The sequence below is a fragment of the Lissotriton helveticus genome, chromosome 12 (assembly GCF_964261635.1).
Source record: "Lissotriton helveticus chromosome 12, aLisHel1.1, whole genome shotgun sequence".
NCBI classification, from domain to species: domain Eukaryota; kingdom Metazoa; phylum Chordata; class Amphibia; order Caudata; family Salamandridae; genus Lissotriton; species Lissotriton helveticus.
Genome location: NC_136073.1, coordinates 60,585,075 through 60,597,637, shown reverse-complemented (window position 1 = coordinate 60,597,637; position 12,563 = coordinate 60,585,075). Strand labels below are relative to the sequence as shown.

General features: G+C 48.9%; 1 long non-coding RNA gene across 1 annotated transcript in view; it reads right to left on the bottom strand.

Annotated features, from left to right (window-relative positions):
• LOC144799367 (uncharacterized) overlaps positions 1-10,746 on the bottom strand; it is a 30,901-nt gene extending 20,155 nt beyond the window's left edge. The window contains exon 1 of the long non-coding RNA XR_013603798.1: positions 10,638-10,746. This is a non-coding gene — a long non-coding RNA (uncharacterized LOC144799367). The remainder of the gene's footprint in view (positions 1-10,637) is intronic.
• Between the last annotated feature and the right edge of the window lie 1,817 nt (positions 10,747-12,563).

Sequence of the window (12,563 nt, the reverse complement as noted above, 5' to 3'; positions counted from 1 at the left end):
AAAGGCAGCACCCTGAATTGAAAGTCTCTCCGCCCCCCCCGGAAGCGCAAGTACTTACGGTGTCGAGGAAGAATTGGCACATGGAAATAAGCATCCTGGAGGTCGATCGAGGTCATGAAGTCGTCCTTGCAGAGAAGACGTAGGATCTCCACCAGCGTGAGCATGCAGAAGGACTGGCACTTTAGGTATTTGTTCAGTGCCCGTAAATCGAGGATTGGACGCCAGTTGCTTGTCTTTTTGAGGATGAGGAAAAATCAGGAATAAAATCCCATCCCTTTCTGCCACTTGGGAACCACTTCGATGGCACCTTTTTGAATCATGATACGAATCTGCTGGAAGAGTTCTTTGAGGTGTGCTGGAGGTGGACCAGTCGGAGGAGTGTGAGGAGGAAACTTTACAAACTGCAAGGCATGAGCCTTCGATACAATGTCCAGCACCCAACGGTCCAAGGTGATTGAGGACCATTGAGAAAGAACCAGGAGATTCGACCTTCAACCTTGTGCGGTGAAGGCAAGTCATTGCCTTTTGGAAGCGGAGCCTCTATAGGAAAATTTTCCTCTGTACGATTTTGAAGATAGCTGACGAGAGGTCTGCTGTGGCTGGTTGGGATACCGCTGATTTCCCAGGCCGTAGGAGCGGTACGGATTAGATCCGCCACGGAAAGAAGAAGAGGTGGTGCAATGTCCGCACGCACCACGAAAGGGCTGTTTGCGGAACTGCAAAGTGCCCAAGGAACTAGCAGTTTCCGTATCCTTCTTCATCGTCGGCAGTGCCTCATCGACATGTTGACCTAAGAGTGACTTGCCGTCATAAGGCATATCAAGAATTTTTGCCTGAACCTCCTGGCTAAAAGAGGTAGAACAAAGCCAACCCGGACGTCGCAGAACAGCTGCCCCCGCGAGCTGACGGAAGCTAGTGCAGGAGATATCTACAGAGCAGTCTATGATCTCTTCACATGCTCTCTCCCCCTCCTGAAGAATCTTTAGAGCCTCTGCCCTGGAGGACTCAGGAATGATGGCAACAAAGGCAGACATGTCGGACCACATCTGACGGTCGTAGTGTCCCAGTATGGCTTGAGCATTAGCGGCCCTTACAGTAGTGGAAGCCATAGTTGAAAATTTTCGCCCGATAGCATCGAGGCGACGACCTTCAAAATCAGAAGGAGCCGTGATCGGGGAAGATGGGTTTCTGGAACGGCGCTGGGAGGCCTGGGTGACCACGGAATCCGGCTTAGGCTGCGCCACCAAGCAAGCTGGAGAACCCTGGGGCGCCTTATACTTTTTCTCCAAACGAGGTAGTTGTGCCGGGATGGAATTTGGCGTTTGCATCAACTTGACGTCCTCATTCCAAATGAAGTCGATGATGGGGACTGTCCAAACTTGTTTGAAAGGTTGACTTTTATAGTCATACAGAAAGCAGTCTTCTTCCCTTTGGACCATAGGAAGTTTAAAGCGGAGCGCCGCTCTGTCCATGAGCTGCTGAAAGCTTGCGATGTCAACAGGAGGGGAAGCCCCAGGAGTTGCAGGAGGTGGGGACGGTGTCTGAATCTGATAATCGTCCCAATCTTGCATATCATCATCAACATCATCGTCATCCTGAAGCTCGCCATCCTCTCTGTCTGGCTGAAGATTATCATCATCATCTTCGTACACCGTAACGTGGATCTGAATAGAGGCCGTAGCCGGGGCAGATGGTGGTGCCGGTTTCGGCAGCGTAACAGCAGCCGGAGCCGGTGCAGGTACAGGTGCCGTAGGCAGAGGAGAGCTATGGCAAGATGGCGGAAAACGCCTGTTGTAATCCTTCAACATATACTGGAGATTGGAAATGAGGGGAAGTGTAGCAGTAGGAACCTGAGTGGAAGGCTCCTCCTCCTGGAAATATGAATCCTCCGTGATCATCCCCATAGTCTTGACACTTTATGACCAGTTCAGAAGGGTTTGTTCTGCCCGAAAGTGATCCTCGTTTTCCTCAGAACCAGAGTCCTGTGTAGAACCTGTCGCAAACAGGGGTAACTGGGGCTGCGCGTCACCTGGAATTGCAAGCTGTTCCAAAGGCACCTGGCGACGTTGATGTATAGGGTCAACGGAGGACGAACCAGACCCGGATGAAGGAAGCGGCACCAGAGGCAAGGATGTGAAGGCTGATGGAACCACCATCGACAGTACAGACGTCGACAGAGCCACCGTCTACGGAGTCACCGTAGATGAGGCCGTCGACGGAGCAGCCGAGGACGAGGAGGCAGTCTTCACAACCCTCGTCAACGAAGATCCTGACGACGAGAGACCCTTCTTCGACGTCGAGGCAACAGGGATCGTCGACGAGACAGTCTTAAAACTGAGGTATACCTACGTCGACACAGACTATGTCGACGCAGACGACATCGACAAACCAGAAGCCGAAGTCGTCGTCACTGTTGTCGTCGACGAGCTGGAGACGGCAGATCTCATCATCGGGACGACCATCGACGCTCCCGTCGATGATTTTGCATGTTTTGTGGTAGAAACATGCTTAGAAGAAGCCGTAGACACCTGATAGTCAGATCTCGGGGGCGTAGGCATAGCAGGAGGAGGTGGAGACACCACAGGAGACTTCAAGAGTGAAAGTTTTTTCTTCTTCAAGAAGGGAGAAGGTAAATCCTGCACACTGCTACGCTTTGAGGCGGCTTTAGAAGTACCCGACACCAGGCTTTCTGCATCAGAAAGAGCTGAATCCTTGTCTTTCAGTCTTTTAACCAAAGGAGGAGATGACCATCCCTATCTTTTAGGGTTTTGGTGGAAAAAGTCCTGCAAATCTTACATTTGCCTACCTCATGGTCAGGATAGAGGCAGTAAATACACTTCTTGTGGGGGTCCTCAGAGTAAAGTCTCAACTTCCCACAAGAAGAACAAGGTCTAAACAAAGACTTCTTACTTGAAGACATTGTAGAAAACACTGGAAAACCAGAAGAAAGTAGAAAACTGAGCAGAGCTCAGGGAGACTCCCTTCACACGACGTGCGGTAGAAAATCTGAGGGCCTAAGCCTCTGAGGAGAAGGTTCTGGAGGGGTGCTTGTACCTGATTGGCTGTAGTTTGGACTAACACAATGACATGGATATATTACAAAAGTTCTCTCTCTCCATGTATTCCTATGTATGAATACTAACCTGGTACTTACAAGCATTTCTGGATTGTGTATCTATGTGTTATGTTTTACATACATATTTTTTTGCAATTTTATTGCTATTTTATTTACCGTGGGGCTCCCACTTCGACGACGGGGAATATTCAAGCATGTGAATCTATGAAAGACACCCTAATACTGGAGAAATTTAATAAGTAATAGCTTTCAATTGGGAGCAGGAGGTTTCCAGCCAGGAGGAGTCTGTAGCTTCCTCCTCCCCAGTCCTGGCTCCAGCTTGTCTGTCTTTTGTGTCCCCAGACAAGTTGGAGCCAGGACTGGGAAGGAGGAAGCTACAGACTCCTCCTGGCTGGAAACCTCCAGATCCTTCCCCCTACTTCAATGTGGGCGCCTGGTATAAAATAATTCCCACTATCAAATTCTTCAATACACCTCTGGACCTGTGGAAGGACTGCTGTGCTGCTCTGCAAGATGTACTGCTACTCTGTTGCCCTGCTGCCCAAGTGAAAGGACTGGACCTGCATCTTGAACCCAGGACAACCAGATTCACTCCAAGGGATATTTGGTTGTTCTCCGGAACAGAGCCTCAGGAACGGGAGGCTCCTCCCACCTTGAACCCAGTAGCTAGGCTGTCTGTTGTGAGTCCTATCCCTTAGTAGTGCTACCCCAGTCCTGGACCCTTGGAAGTGAGCCTAAAGGTGCTCTGCCAGCCCAGCTTTCGTCTGGTGAAGCATATCTGACAATGCATCTCCCCGCAGCCGCATTCAGTCTCCTCTGAACTGCTGATACGCGACATATCCTCAGTTACTGAAGCCCTGATGGCATCATATTGCATCTCAAAGCAAAGGTAACAGCCATCTTGAAATTGTACGCTATTTTTTTATGTAATCGAAGAAATAAAATTTCAAGATGGATGTCACATTGCACGAAGCCCCTTCTCTGCCAAATCTGAGGCCATTCTAGGTCTGTGTTTAATTTACTTCTACAATAGTGGACCAATTGCCAACAGACACACATTTTGGAAAGTATTTAACCATTAAATTATACAATAAAATGAACTTATAGGACAGTAGCCACATTGTCAGGTTGTGGGCAGTCATGTCTATATGAAATACTGCTGCCATCTCGTATTTCTATTATGTTATATTAATTATTAGAGTTAGTGTTTCAAGATACTGGTCACGTTGTGCCTAAATTAAGTGTGAATTACATCTTAAAACTGTATATAGAATACAACAAAACAGAATTACAGAAGGCCATTATCTGTTCTGGCTTTATAAAAACAAGTACCAGCAGTGGCTTGCATGTGCTCAGATTTACTGTGCACGGGCTCCAAAAAAACCTGGCCCAGGAAATAAAAACAAAAAAAGATCCCAGACAAGGAACAACAAAAAAAAATCACGGTGAAAATGTTCCTACGAGAGAGGGGGGGGGGGAGAGGAAGGTCGAGAAAACAATACGAATAATAAAAAACAATGGCAAGCCCTACATTACAAAAAGGGAAAGGAGTGACTAGCCATCAAATAATGAACTAGATCCAGACTCCACGCCACGTTATGTATGTTAATTTATTCAAAACAAATCTGCAGAGGGGGAGAGCAGGCTGGCACGACAAAACGTCAGGGCTATGTCACAACTGTATATAAAAGAACAGGCCAAAGGTACAATACAACATTCAGAAGAATAAGATCAAGAGAAGCTGTGGAAATAACATCACAATTTACATTTCATGGATACAGTCCGAATATTGAGGGCGCCGCGGTGCTGTGAATTACGGTAGCTCAGTTGAGGCATCCTTTACATGAATCTGCACTGGACCCCGTGGTCACAGATAAAACTCATGTCAACCTTTCCCAGGTTCAATGGAATGAGGACTATTGATCCGGATAACACCAGTTATTCAGTGCCAAGACATCCCCTGGGGTCAGTGTGGGCGCTATGTACATACAGATGTCAGTTTACGTTCTCTCGGGGTAGTTTTGATGCTTGCCTGGCAAATGTGATACACTACCAGGTCGAAGTGGTTTCTGGGAAGGCGAGGATGCTTTACATAGCAAGGTACTGCGGATTCCGTCACAACAAGGCTGCTTTGACATAGAACCGCCCTGTGACAGTCGGCCAATCATTCTCAGAGAGGGGCGCGAGACCTACTCCGAGGGGTGCGAGAGCCTTTTGGTTGTGTGCCGGCTGCTACGTGCTGCTTGTGTGTGGGTGTTGTCTGCAACTTCTCACCTCAGCGACCCTCTCTGTATTTTCCTCATTTCTATCATGTGATTTCTTGAACAGAAAAAAAAGTGTAACCAGACCATAAAATAAAAGACACTGAGGTAGAAAGTACAGCAATAGACACATACTGTGTTATTAGCAAAAAGCTGCACATTTAATAGCAATTTACGGTGTTATTTATAAAGAAAATGCATGCTTTACAAACAGTACGCTTAAGAAAAGAGGCGTGAACTAGTATACCGTGGAAATAGGCGCGTCAATTTAAAAAGGTTTTAAGCAGTCTATTTCTAAATGTCGGGGAGGGGGGCTTCCAAGAACAAAGTCAAGAACTTTGGAAACGAGGAAAGTAAATGGCGTCGTCGGGTGTGTTGCGGGTTAGCATACACAGCCACAAAGCCCCAATGGATGAGTCGGGGGTGCAATGCATCACAGACAGGGCACTTTGGACTTCACTTCTACCCGCCTAGGTCCCTCGGTGCGCGCGCGCAGAGATGGCAGCCCCCCACAGCTGCAGGGCGACATTTCCATCAAAACGCAGGCGAGGGTCTCACCGTTCATTGTAAGGACAGAGGCGCGCAGCTCCTAATATATGGATGCACCGGGTCAGCGCTCACACCGCCCCCCTGCTCTTTTTAACGCCCGAATGAGGACCAGAGAAAGTAGTTAACGAGGGAGACAGGAGGTCACTCCAGTTAACTATCCCTGAACATATATGGGCGTGACTTCCCGTCTGAAACTTTTCAAGGGTACCGGGCCAATACTTCCCTTTATTTTGTTTTTGGAAAAGGGGGTGGGGGAGGGGTGTTAGATAACATTGCTACTAGGGAAATTCGGGCTTCGTCCATCTCATTATTATTATTATTAAAAGAGATTTGGTACCGCGCACATACACCAATTGGTTTCTTGGCGCTCGAGACCAGGTGGGAGAAGTACAAAAGGTCAAGGGCAGCTAACCGTGAGCAAGACGGAACAGGTGAGTTTTCAAGAGATTACGAAAGCAAAGATAGTCAGTAGACAGGCGAATAGAAAGAGGAAGGGAATTCCAGGTAGAAGGAGCAAGAAAGGAGAAACAGGCACCCCCGTGTTTCTTGCGGTTGAACCTGGGAGTGGTCAAGAGATTGTGGGCAGAAGATCTAAGGTGACGAGAAGGAACATAGGCGTGCAAACAAGAAGAGATAAAGGCGGGGGCGCAAATGAACAGAGATTTAAAGATGGTGCAGGCCATTTTGAAAACACACCGTTGCGCAACTGGGAGCCAATGTAAAGTCTTCAGAAGTGGGGTGACATGCTGGTGTTTAGGCTGCTGAAAGACTAATCTAGCTGCCTGATTTTGAACCAGCTGAAGTCGGGAGAGATGACAGGCCGGGACCCCCACGTATAGACAGTTGGCATAGTCTAGACGGGAGGTGATGAGGGCCAGGATAACAAGAATAAGGGCCTCTTGAGATAGGAACCTGCGAATCTTCCCGATGCGGCGGAGATGGTAAAAACAGGCCGAAGTGACGGTGTTGATATGTGGCCGCATCGAGAGGTCGCTGGAGATGGTAACCCCTAAGCTCTTCACGGTATTCACTGGACAAGGAGGGGAGCCAAGAGCGGTGGGCCAAAAGTTGGAGGACCAGGGAGTGAGAAGGCCACCAGTCACAACTAGCTCCGTTTTGCTAGGATTAAGCTTTAATTGGCTAAGATTCATCCACTCATAAATAAAGAGCATAGTATTTTGAAAATTGGAACAAGAGGAGGGAGAGGAGTCGATAGGAAAAATAAGCTGCAGATCATCTGCATAATTGAAAGCAGTAACTGAAAACTGACGAAGAGAAGCAAGATGGGGCTGCATATAAAGATTGAACAAGAGCGGGGACAGAGCGGAACCCTGGGGAACACCACAAGAGAGTGAAAGTAAGGGGGCAGAGAAGGAAGAAAGGCGAACAGATTGAGAGCGGGATTGGAGAAAGGATACCACCCATGACAGGGCCATCCCAGAGATGCCAGCATTTCTGACACGGTCGACCAAGATTCCATGGTCGACCGTGTCAAATGCGGCTGAGAGATCTAAGAGTACAAGGGCCTGGGCTAAGTTCTTATCAGCCCCCTGTTTCAGCGTGTCCATAACTGCCACCACCACTGCCTCGGTGGAATGAGCAGGTCTAAAACCAGCCTGTCGATCGTCGAGAAAGTGGGTTTCCTCGATAAAAGCACTAAGGCAGCGGGTGACATAAGTCTCCAAAACCTTTCCCAGGTAAGGGAGAAGGGAGATGGGTCGATAGTTGGCCAACGTGGTAGGGTCAAGCCCGGGTTTTTTTAAAATGGGGACCACCACGGCGCTTTTGAAAGCATTGGGGACAGAACCTGACAAGAGTGACTGATTTAAAAGGTCAAGAGGAGGGCCGGGGCAGGCCATAAAGGCATCTCTAAGAATAGATGGAGGACAGCAATCGTTAGGAGAGCCAGAGCGCACAGCCTGAAGTAATGAAAGAAAGGTATCCAGAGAAATGGGGGGAAATTCAAGCAAGGAGTGAGGGTTCAAGGGAGGGAGAACAGAATCGTGAGACAAAGTAGTAGAGGGAATATTGTTTTTAATCATGGAAATCTTGTCGGAAAAAAAAAAAAGAATTAAGGGAATTGCACAGGGTTTGTGAGGGTAGAGGCTGGGGAGTGACCCGATCAGGGAGGGAGAGTTCAGCGACGATAGAGAAAATTTCTTTGGACTTGGATGCCGAGGTCAAGACTTTCTGGGAAAAATAGGAAAGTTTGGCCAAAATAATCGATTTTTTATAGGTTTTTAGTAGATCAATATAGCTGGACTTGGATGAAGGGTCATAGTTACGCCGCCAACGGCGCTCAGCCTGTCTCAGGCGAAGTTTGTCAGCCTTCAGTGTAGAGGTGAACCAGCGCTGAGCGTCGTGGGGACGTTTAGACTTAACAGTTTTAATAGGAGCAACGGCATCACATGCCGAGGACAGCCACTGATCAAGGGAGGTTGCCTGTAAGTTCAGGTCAGAATGGTCAGGGGGAAGTGTGGAAGCAAGGATCGAATGAAGACAAGAAATGTCACGAGCCCTGAAATTGTGAGGGACCGGATGACAAGTAGACAAAAATAGGTGTAGGGAAAAAGAAATAAAGAAATGATCAGACCAGGAACAGGGGTAAACCAGGGGAGGGGAAATATCAGAATTAATGGACCAGATCTGGTCTAAAGTATGACCTTTATTGTGTGTGGCAACCGAGATATGTTGGGAAAAATTCAGGCCAAGTAATGAGTCAGTGAAATCACGAGAGAGAGAGGATTCTTGGGGGTCTGATGGCCAATAATTGAAATCGCCTACAAATAGAACCCTGGCAGAGTTGATGGCTATTTGCGAAACCATATTACTAAATAGGGATGGGAAAAGAGGCATATTGACGGGGGGACGATAAACTAATATACAAATAAAGGAAGAGTTAGGAGAGGTAAATTTCAGCGTAAGAATGTACGAATTAGCTATGGATGGAGTAGTAAGAGTAGTGAATTGTAAATGAGAGCGGATGATGGCGGCGACTCCGCCGCCCGACCTACCGGGGTTTCTATTAGAGTGGAGAATATAGTAACCCACAGGAATGGCGGCCAAGATATCCGGATAAGAGTCAGCATTTAACCAAGTTTCCGTAAGGAGCAAGATGTCAATGGAGCCTCCTTCTAGAAGTTGGAATATATCTAATTGATGTTTCGGGAGGGAACGAGTATTAAGATAGAGTAGTGAAAGGGGATCCCTGCCACTAGGGCTGGACTGAATCAGCAGAGGAACTACGGAGGTGGGGGGAGGAATAGGAGGGGAAGGGGGCAGAGGGATTGTGGACAAGGGAGAGGATAGGATGTTATTTTCCAGAATAGTGGCTATAACATGGGGGGCAAGGGGGACATGATGGGATAAGACACGGAGTGCTTGTGAGGAATAGACAAGACGTTGCACAGCGTGCATGGCCCCGGGCCTCGGTCGGCCGCAGACGGGCGCAGACTTGTGCGCGAAGTCGGCGCTCGTCCGCTGCGCTTCCTCCAAGTGACCATTTATGCTGGCCGACGTGAAACACTAGACCGCTCACCTGCGCGGTCTGGAGGCAGGGCGGAAGTGCCGCGAAACCGGAAGTGGCGCTCTTGCAGGGACCCTCCGCAACAAACGGCACACAGCCGGGGCGGACCGGGGTCGGGAGCGGGTAAGTAGAAAGTAAAAAGTGAGCGTCACAGCATGAGTGCAAGCACTGTGAACCTTAGCGCAGAGCAACAGTGCAGAGAATAGTACACGTGTGCTGAAGCTCGTAGTCAGCTTCAGTGCACCGAAAACATTAAAATCCAGAGGGCTACAGCTCCAAATCAGCTGAGGAAATTTAAAAGCACTTGTCGGCCGCTCAAGGACAGTTTACTTCCTTGACATTTCAGGACAGGAGACAATGTAATGCATTCTGGGTGTTGTAGTCGCCGTGTACCTCTATTCATCGAATAAGATAAAACTACTGATAGCCGATATTCGTAGGTTTAGAGCCAGTGGCATAGTAAGGGGCCATGGGCCCTGGTGCAAACAAGGAGAAGACATCCTCTGTCATATTTTGGGTAGTACAGAATGACCACGGTTCAGTGTGCCCCGGTGTCACTGCACAGACTGCACCACTGATAGCTACGAGTCTATGGCCAGGTTCAGTGTCCGATAACTCACAGGCTGAGGTAGGTGGCCACGGTTTGCATGGCACCATCCTTGGCTCTTAGATTTGTTAATAATCAATTCTCTTCTTAGTATCCGTATAACTCCTCGAACTGTATCTATAGGCCGGAGCGCCGATGGATACTGCCTCACTGCTGCCGGTACAACCCCTTCCCCCTCCCCGCTCTGGTTAAAACGCAACTTAAAGTAAAAAAATAAATAATACTTTCGAGTTAAACTACACCGCCGGCAAACCGCTCTTAATAACCATTGGTTTAATTTATGTTTCATACGTGCTGTCACGCCGGACAAAGGCAACGTGCACTGCTGCAAAACATTTCATTGGGGAGGGGGGAGGGAGACAGTGCCAACACTTCTCGGGAACGCTAAATAATTGACATTTAAAGTACTGTTTGTTCAAGGAGGCCAAGAGTATAAGAGGGCTCCATGTAGAGGTCTTGTGGGGAGCGTTCCAGCCCCCACTTTCGGTGAAAATAGAGAAATTAAGTTTTTATCCTCTGTGTCTACTGCAACAATTCTGAACTCATCTACCCCCAAAAAATACAAGCCACGCGCCCTGCCCACATATCCAAAACTGACAACACACGGGCATTATTTACCCAATGTTTTCTCCGACGTCGCTTTGGAATCACCTCAGCTCTCGCTTGAACCGCCGTGTGCGCACCTGCACACAGCTCTGCTGATTGCACTCCCCCGCCGACCTCTCCCCCAATCAGAACTCACAATTAGCCGATGGTGCGCGCCTGCCCAACCATCATCCAATTGGAGGCGTTGGTCAGCTCGCGAGCCTCGCCTCCTCCCTCACACCCAGCACAGCAGGTGCGTTTAGGAGCTCCAGGAGTTCATTTAGTTCACTGCGCGAGGCTTGTGTTGCGCTCACAGCAAAGGGCGTTCTGGGAAATCCAGTCCAATTAGAAAACTGAACGGAACTACCGACAAGACCCTATGCAGCTCTTCCAATGCAGCAAAACCTCTCCTATAACGCTCCTGTCCGAGGTCAGCTACCTGAGCACAAATCACCCTGTGTGCGTCAGTCCAGCGGCTGTCCACACCCGGCCGACTCTGCAGACGTACATCAATCAAACTTGCAGCACTGAGCTCACGGCTCTGCTGCGGTCCCTCAAGCTTCACCGGAAGTAACTACCACAGATTGAAGGTTGGAAGTTACCCACGGGTCTGCTGACACTGGCAGGTACCGCCTTTGGCTTTAAGAGGGGTTGACTCATCTCCTTGACAATAAACCATCATCCCTTCAAACAAGCCCCTTACTTGTAAAGGGTGCCCAATTTGAAATAAGTGAATTAACAAAGCAAGTTCTGCAATCCTTTTCGGTGTTTGAATCAGCAGTGTGGTCTACCAGAGTGTCGCAGCGCCCTCACCCTTGTGACCCGCAGTTTATCTGCACCAACTCACAGCAATCCCGGCGCACCTTCAATCTGACCTGAAGCCTCTGTGACCTTACAGAACTGGACGCCCCATGCAGCTCTAGCGATGCACCTCGGTCTGGCCCGGAGCACCTGTGGTACCGGGGCCAAAGGGGCACCCCCAGGATCTGACCCCATACTGGGGCCAGGCCTACAGGACCCCCTTCTAGTCCAGTACCGAGAAGCGCAACACCTGTCAGTGCACGTCTGCCCTCCCCTGCAGTATACGATGCGTTTTCAGGCTGGATTCACACAGCTCCGCCAGTGCTCTTCAATCCCAATGACTCTACTAGACTCCCTGCACCCAGCCCAAGGGCCGTCAGTGGCGCCCCCTCTCCGTGGCACCCGCAGCTCCATTGCGCCGCTTCTCCAGGCGTCAGGTTCTGTCAAACCCTTTAAATTTCAATAAACTGATAATAGTTTTATGCGAAAATAAGTAACTCGTCTCTTCGTTTCCGGTGGATCGCGCAAGAAGGGCTCAACCTTCTTTGACACTTTGGAATCTCAGGGTTTAAATTGGTGAAAACTTGGGTTTTATTCCTCCGTCCGCACTGCCTTTCCTTTGGGGGGATTTGGTATTGCCAACGCGTGCGCTCCACAGTCAACTGGTGCTTGGAATCAATTCTGATGGTCTTTCGAATATGTAGATTTTATCAAAGAGGAGCCATTATTATACTGCACTCTAGACAGAGAACTATCGCGCTAGCGCTGGACACATCTGAGCTGTAAAGGACGGCGAACCTATTAACCGAATAATAAATTAAACAAACATTGGTAAATGCATTAGGTTTGGCCTACATCATGGGTACTCACAAACTTTCTCTTGGGGCCAAATTTACAGTGTGGTTTGTGTCTGAGGGCTGCACCGGTGGGGGCGGGGTCAGTGTTGGAGGGGGCGGGGCTAGAGCAACAACAAATCTGACCATGAGGTTGAACACAGACCCCTACAGCGGACTCCTTCGTCCACTGAGACACCAGACCCAGCATACACATCTCTCTCTCTATCTCTCTATCTCTATCTCTCTCTCTCTCTCTCCCTCCTCTCTCTCTCTCTCTCTCTCTCTCTCCCCTCTCTCCCTATTTTTCCCTCTGTCTCACTGT